Genomic DNA, 8,081 nt, shown 5'->3' with positions numbered 1-8,081 from the left:
ACACACTTCAGATGTCAGTTGCAAGCTCAGGTTGTCACCTGTGCTTCTGACAACCGGGCAAGAGGGTTAGAGGTTCCCAGTTCCTGGGGTTCCATGAGTTTGCTAGAATGGTTCACAAAATTTAGAGAAACATTTACTTACATCTACCAGTTTACTATAAAGGGATATAGCTCTGGAACAGCCAAGTGTAAGAGACATGTAGGGCAAAGTATGGGGAAGGGGTATAGGGTTTCCATATTCTCTCCAGGCAGCCACTTTCCAAGCATCTCCATGTTCACCAACCTAAAAGCTCTCCAACCCCATCCTTTTGGTTTTGTGGAGGCTTTGTTACATGGGCATGATTGATTAAATCATTGACCATTGGTGACTGAACTGGAGATGAGGGGAGGGGACTGAAAGTTCCAACCCTCTAACCACTTGGCAACCAGCCTCCATCCTTATGTGACCTCCTCTGCAAAGGTCAGCTGATTAACATAACAAAAGGCAGTTTAACTGTTTTCATCACTGGAAATTCCACGTGTTTTAGGAGCTCTATGCCAGGGTTGGGGATGAAGACCAAGGAAGGATATGCTTCATATTATAAATCAGAATCTCACAGTAGGAAAATTGATAAAATTCAAATAAGATCTCAAGATTAGTTTAAAGTATTGGATCAATGATAATATTTTGGTTTCAATAATTTTACTATGATTTTACAAGATGTTAACATTAGGGGAAGATGGGTGAAGGATACATAGGAACTTTGTGCTATTTTTGCAACTTTTCCTTGAGTCATTTCAGACTAAAAGGTTAAGCAATATATTTACTGAGTATCTATTCTGTGCTATTCTCTGAGCTGAGGAGACAGTGGTGAACAAGACACGGACATTGCCCTAGGAGACTTAGAGCTTGGTCTGCAACAGGACAAGTAAGCATGCATTTTTAGTAGGACATTAAGTTCAGACAAGTCTATGCACTCAGGGCAATGAAGAGCACATAGGAGGATCAGAGAAGGCCAAAAGTAACATCTAAGCAGAGCCCCGAAGTTTGAGTAGAAGTTATCCAAATAAAAAAAGGGTCCATGCAAGAGAGATATGGGGAATCATCTAGGAAGAGGGGATAAGTTATGAAAAGCAGAGACTTTTGGAGATATATAAGTCCTGTGTGCACTGCGGGGCAGGAAGGGCTGGATGTGTGCATGGCCTGGGGGAGACCAGAGGGGAAGGGTGTCCATGGCACAGAACAGTGAGGGTGGAGCAGTAAGTGGGACCAGTTCTTGAGGCGGAGGCCTCCTAAAGCCCTGCTGAGGACTCTGGAACAGGAAGCCATTGAAGGGTTTCAAGTGGGGTTTTGAAATGAGAGTTAAGATTTAGTAACGGCACTCTGGCTGCTGAGAGATTGACTCAAGATCAGAAGAGGCTGGAAGGTGAGCTAGGTGAGGGGACAGTGGCCTGGTTGGTGTAGAAATCCGCAGATGATTCAGCGTCTTTGTGATTTCCACTTCTCCCTCTGGAAGAGGAAAGGAATTCTGTGAGTGCCCACTGTGAGCTGGACACTTTGTTTACACCCTTCACTTATGTGCCCATAAAAAGTGTATGTGAGCAGCTCAGCTGTCCTCATCTTATTCGTAGGTAACTGAGGCCCTGTAAGTATCCGTGATTGGCCTCTAGTCATTGAGGAGCAAATAGAGCAGTGGAGATCCAGCCCAGGTGTGCACGACCCCAGCTCTTCCTCTCTTTATGATCGTAAACATCACATCTGATGAACCATCAATCCCTGTCAGCTTCATGTCTCCAGCAAACCTGGCACCCATTTTTGGCCAGCCACATGAGAAACACAAAGACAAGGACGCTGTTATTCCTCTGGGACACCTCCCCTGCAGGAAAAGAGTGCTGGACACACACAGGTTACGCAGGGCAAGCCTTCCTTCACCACAGGGTCAGAGCACCCGACACCTGGTCCCTGGTCCCTCAGCCGCTCTGCACCCAGACTTCCAGGTGAGATGAGCATTCACATGTTGCTCCAGTTCGAGATTTATTGAATGACTTTAAATTATTTCTTGTTCAGATTTGTGCAGTTTTTCTTTTCCACACTTGGCCATGCTTCATGTTTTACTTGAATCTGGGGTCAAAGTATTTCACAAGATGGCCTTGGATAATTCGCTATAGAGTTCAAGGAAAGCAGGGACATTCACAACAAATTAGGCCTAAAATCATACAATTCTATGAATGGTTCAGTCTACAAGTACATTCTTGTGTTGCCTCTCCTCTCCTTGGGGTCATCATGGTATCTCTTGTCTTTGTAAGAGAGGTTCTGGATGTTTCTCCTCAAGACCTGTGTGTTTGGGTCCTGATGCCTTATTTCCCCAACCCTCCTTGAAACCTCTCTTCCCACGTTACAACGTTTTCCAGATCTTCTCACGTCCATTAGTCTGTAGCTGTGTTTCTCCCTACAGGTGCTCACCATGGCTCCCATCCTTCCTCTTTCCACTGACTCCCAGAAAAAAACCATACTTCTCACTGAACAATTTCAGCCTCAACTTAGGGAATCCACTTAGGGCCCAGAGCCTTTGGTGGATACTGATGCAGGTAGTTTGGGTTCTAGATAGCACAACGATGGTTCTTGTTAATTTAGTCCTCCTGGGACGACAGGCTTCTGGCCCTCCTTAACACCAGCTGCAAACAACAATAACAACAAACCCTCTACTGGAGTTCTTTTGGGAAAAAGCTACTTAAAAAGAGAACACCCTAAGGAACATTTTAATCCTCAGAATTGAGGTATTTAACATCTAGAAGCACAGCCAATCCTTATGTTACCAGGTCCTTTGGGTTATTTCTTTAAGACTTCAAGGCTGGAGTGATTGTTATGAGTTGTCGGGGCAGGTCCTAGGCAAGAGGAGAAATCTGCTTTAACCCAAAGGAATAAGTTTCTAATGATAGAAAAATGTAGGTGCCATGCTGGCAGTGGGGAAAGATTTTGTGCAGGAGGCTCCTGCCTCCCAAGGGCTCCCGTTGTATTCTCCTGTGATACAGACCTTCAGAATTTCCTCTCAGTTCCATGTAGCTCCTCCCCACGTGGAGGAGCGGGGATTTGACCCTCCGTAGAACCTCAGAGCAAACAGCCAAGCAACTATCTGCAGCAGTGGTGACCATTCCTTGTGGGAAAATAAGAGGGGGAGTGGGATTGACTGGGAAGCCTGTGGGTCCTTGAAAGCAGGGGCTGAGGGCTGGATTCATCAGGGTGCCCTTAGCACAGTGCTGGCACCCAGTCTGTGTGCTGACTCCCTAGTGACGAGTCCGCAATGGGAAACAATCAGACCAAAGACCAAGGATTCCACTTCTCCAACAAGCAAAGCTATAAACAGGGAGAACATTGTCTGTAGAGTTTCCACCCTAATACCGCCAGTCATGATAAGCATTCCCATCCCAGTGCCTTCCTGACTCCCCAAAGCTGTGGTGCCTGACAAAGCTGCTGTTGTCCAGGAAAAAGATGGTATTCTCATTTCTTTATCCTTATTTATTCAATAAAGATGTGGGAGAGGGAGTATAAGTAGACGGAAGTTATGGGCTCCAGCATCGAACACACCTGGTTCCCTTCCTGGCTCTGTCACTTATGAGCCATGTAATGGTGCAAAAATCCTTTAATAATGCAGAGCCTGCTCTTTACCTATAAAGGAGTAATAGCACAGATTACCTCAGAGGGTCACTGTGCAGATGCCGGGGACGTAGAAGTCCTGTGCTCATCACAGCCACTCAGGGACTCCGGCTGACGAAGCCGCCACCACCTTGAGCGCTGCCAGTTGGCTGAGCTGAAAGGCAGAGAGCTCTGAGGGGTCCCTTGTTAGCACTCTGAGTGGGTACCAGGCCCTTTTACGTCTGATTGGCTAGAACCAGTCACATGGTGCCACCCGCCACAGAGGGCCTGGGAAGTGCAATTCCCACAAGTGCCAGGGAGGCCGAGAGCCGGAAATATTTGGCAATTAGTGCAACGTGTAAAGTACCTAGCACTATGACCAGAATGTTCCAAACGCTCCATCCACACTAGCTGTATTTTAGTTTGGATCTGTTACATATAAAATCTTGTTTATGTATTACTGTAGTATATTCAAAAGTGTTAATGGCTGATAATTAATTGATGGAGGATGTTCTTCCTTTCAGAAGTACCCACAGTTTCATAGAAGACTCTTAGAGGGACCCCTGGGTGGCTCAGCGGTTGAGCGTCTCTCTGCCTTCAGCCCAGAGTGTGATCCTGGAGACCCAGGATCGAGTCCCAGGTCGGGCTCCCTGCATGGAGCCTGCTTCTCTCTCTGCCTGTGTCTCTGCCTCTCTCTGTGTCTCTCGTGAATAAATGAATAAAGTCTTAAAAAAAAAAAGACTGTTAGAGACATGATATCATAATTCAAGATGTGAATCTTGCTGGGAAGTGATGGTGGAAGGATTCAGGTTTCCTGGAGGAGGCTGCATCTGGGACCCAGCAAGATGTTTGGGCAACAGCCCAGCCACAAAGGGCCAGGGCTGACTTTCCTCGTGTGGCGCTGAGCACCTGAGTTCTCTGCTTGGGGCGTGGGGATTATTTACCATTTGCTCATTTGCTCATTGATTCAATTACTTTTTCATCAAGTGTTTATCGAATGCTTCTCTGTGCCAGGCACCAGGGATATGTCATTGAAGAAAGCGTCAACAATGCCTTCACGAGCTTGCATTTGATAGGAGACACTGAACGGCGACAACCTAAAGGAGCACATACATAGCAAGTAGATGGTGAGATCTCTTCCCTATGACTGAAGCCAAGTAAGGGGTGTAGAGGGTGGAGGGTGTTGCCATTTTATCTGGGGTGGCCAGAAAGGGAATGAGGGAGTAGGCTCCATGGAGACGTAGGAGAAGAGTGTTCCAGACACGGATGCTGGGACCTGCAACCTCCATGGCTCTGAGGGGAGAACCTTCTGAGCCTAACTGAGGAGAGAGCAGAATGGTGGAGCAAACAGGACCAGGGGGCTGGGGCATCGGGGCTTTAGTCTTGGTTCTGCAGCTGATTTACAACAGTTCCGGGAGCGACTGGCTTGTGAGGATGGGCTTGATTTGGATCCTTGACCTCCCTAAGCATCTGTTTCACTTTCTGTCAAAATGTCCGTCAATATGGACACTTCGTGCCCTCCCTGGGATGATGAAATGGGTTAATTCACATGGAGTATTGGAATCAGGATCTGGCCTCCTGGGCGCCCTCCCTTGATGGTAGCTGTTTCTACCAGAGCAAGTTGGTTCCCTTATGTGGGGTTCAGTAGCATGATCTGGAGAGATGGTCTCTCTAGGCTCTCAACTCAAAGATTTTTTTTTGGAAATCTGATGCTAATTTACATGTTATTCTTTGGACTATTTGCATGTCATGTGTTCCATTCTCACAGATTGTTTTTTTTGTTTGTTTGTTTGTCTCCTCCTCCTTTTCTTTTTTTTTTTACACAATCTACCCCCTTCACCATCCTCCTGTTGGATTCAGCTTCTTTCCCGTGATGTTGAGTATGGGGTCCTCCATTTGTCTTTGCTAGATTTCCACTTCTCTCTGCCTCACTGGTGGGTTGTATTCCTTCCGGGAACTTCACATACTTCAGTACACTTGGTTGATTAAAAACATTCTTTCCATAAACATCAATACACTGGCAAGGATTTTTGTAGCAGAAACTTTAAAAAATGAAATTTCAGGCTGTTTTCTGTTTGGAGGCTGAGCATCTGGGAGAGGCGACATTAAGGGTGCATGAAGTCACAGACACACATGGATGGCCCTCTTTGCAACGTCGTCCCAGATGCCGACAGAGCATTGCACCCGGTCTAACGACTGCCCTAGCTGTAATGCCCGTGCAATGATGCATTTGCAGAACCTCTCTCATCTCATTAGAACCCGTGGTGCACCGTGTGCTGTCAGTGCTGGTGACCAACTGGTGCGCATTTTAGAACAGGGGATTTTAGGGTGAAGACTGAAACCAGAGATCCAACATCTCTTTCTGTGAACACAGCATCCTGTGTGAGACATCAACCCCTCTTTATGGCCTTCTAGGTCACAGAGTGAGTAAATGCACTGGGTACCAGGGTTGCTGGACATCCTTCCCCCCAGGATTGCTGGTCACTCAAGGTGAATCGTCCTGGTGAAAAGGAGAGAATGTGTAGTTAGATCAGCAAATCCAGAGGGCCAGCCCCACCACTTATGAACCGTGTGTCTGAGTCTCCTGTTTCTCATCTATAAAACACGAACACATTTTTTCTGAAGAATTATTTTAGAGAGAGATCAAGAGGGCATGAGTGGGGGTAGAGGGAGAGAACGTCAAGCCAACTCCCCACTGAGCGCGGAGACCGTGAGCCTGAGATCATGACCTAAGCTGAAGTCGGATGCTTAACCGGAGGAGCCATCCAGGTGTCCCCTTACCTATGTTTCGATAAATAAATGACAACATGTGCTTTTATAAACTGGTGACTTACTATCTTGTATGAACAATATGCATATTGATCTTGCTAAATAAATATATGGCTGCTCTTCAATTTTAGATTTTTAACAAGTTCATATCCTAACGAGTATGTGGAACTCCTTGATCAGGAAGGACAAAGAGAATAATGTGCCCAGTGGTGACTTCAAGTCAGGCTAAAGGTCAGCCTGGGTGGCCCAGCAGTTTAGCACCTGCCTTCAGCCCAGGGCCTAATCCTGGAGACCCGGGATTGAGTCCCATGTCAGGCTCCCTGCATGGGGCCTGTTTCTCTCTCTGCCTGTGTCTCTGCCTCTCTCTCTCTCTCTTTATTTCTCATGAATTAAAAAAAAAAAAAAAAAAAAAGTTGGGCTAAAACCCAGAAGAAGGTGAATGTTGTTCTGATGCCTCTCCCAATCCTGCCTGGCCCTTAGAGGCTACTTCCCTATCTCCTAATGAGGGCAGACTTATGCACCTGTAAATTGACACATGTGTCAGGGACACAACGGGTCTCCGCAGGAGTGTCCCTTCCTCAGAGCACGTGGACCACAGGCCCGTGGAGGGACATCAGGACGGGGCCTGTAAACCCCAGCCTCCTGGCCCCCGGGTCCTCACCCAGCTCCACTTTCTAGCATGACTCACCCACATGAGAGCCCCACTCACCTACCGGGCTGTTTCCTGCCCCCGCCTTGGCTCTGGCCACTGCCCCTCGGCCCTTCCAAGTCTCCTCTACCTGCATGGTTCCCCCTCAGCTCCCGGACTGGAATCCCCAGGAACTACTCACCGCCCATCAGGGGTGATGGGGGCTGCAAGGGGGGGCCTCCCTCCCTCCCTTCCCTCCCCAGCCTGTGACAGTCTGGTTATGTGGCCTCCCTGCCCCCCCACCCCCGCATCCTGCACACGAGGCCTCTGGCCAGGACATGAGCAGTGTTTTCTTCTTCTTCTTCTTCTTCTTCTTCTTCTTCTTCTTCTTCTTCTTCTTCTTCTTCTTCTTCTTTCTTCCTTTTTAAAGACTTTATTTTTTTATTTTTAATTTTTTTTAATTTTTTAAATTTATTTATGATAGTCACACAGAGAGAGAGAGAGAGAGGCAGAGACACAGGCAGAGGGAGAAGCAGGCTCCGTGCTGGGAGCCCACCGTGGGATTCGATGCCGGGTCTCCAGGATCGCGCCCTGGGCCGAAGGCAGGCGCCAAACCGCTGCGCCACCCAGGGATCCCAAGACTTTATTTTATTTTTATTTATTTACTCATGAGGGACACAGAGAGAGAGAGAGGGAGAGAGGCAGAGACCCAGGCAGAGGGAGGAGCAGGCTCCATGCAGGGAGCCCGATGCGGGACTCGATCCCGGGACCCCAGGATCACCCCTGAGCCACCCTGCGGGGTCTTGCATCCCCAGCCCGCCTGGCAGCCCGCATCCTAAGCCAAGTTGGCTGAGTGCATGACAGGTCAAGGGAGCTGCGGGAGCAAAAGAAGCAGCGCCGAGGTCCTAGCAGCTGGGGGACCCCGGCTGCGCGGGATCCGGGATCCGGGCGCCGGCCCTAACCCGGGGTGGGGGAGCAGGGAGGGCCGCGGCCGCGTCGCCCCGCCCTGGGGACACCTGCCGGCCACCTGCCGGCCACCTGCCGCTCCTCCTCGATGGGCGAGCCAACATCG

General features: G+C 48.6%; 1 long non-coding RNA gene across 1 annotated transcript; it reads left to right on the top strand.

Moving 5' to 3' along the window:
• The first annotated feature begins 268 nt into the window (after nucleotides 1–268).
• LOC102151125 lies at nucleotides 269–6,459 on the top strand. Its single transcript, XR_005359047.1, has 4 exons — nucleotides 269–907; nucleotides 1,611–1,976; nucleotides 4,627–4,739; nucleotides 5,473–6,459. It is a non-coding gene; the product is annotated as an uncharacterized LOC102151125 (long non-coding RNA).
• The last annotated feature ends 1,622 nt before the right edge of the window (nucleotides 6,460–8,081 follow it).

Source organism: Canis lupus, chromosome 5 (assembly GCF_011100685.1).
Source record: "Canis lupus familiaris isolate Mischka breed German Shepherd chromosome 5, alternate assembly UU_Cfam_GSD_1.0, whole genome shotgun sequence".
In the NCBI taxonomy this organism is placed as follows: Eukaryota; Metazoa; Chordata; class Mammalia; order Carnivora; family Canidae; genus Canis; species Canis lupus.
Note: the sequence above shows the minus strand (reverse complement) of the source record. Positions and strands in the feature narration are given on the sequence as shown.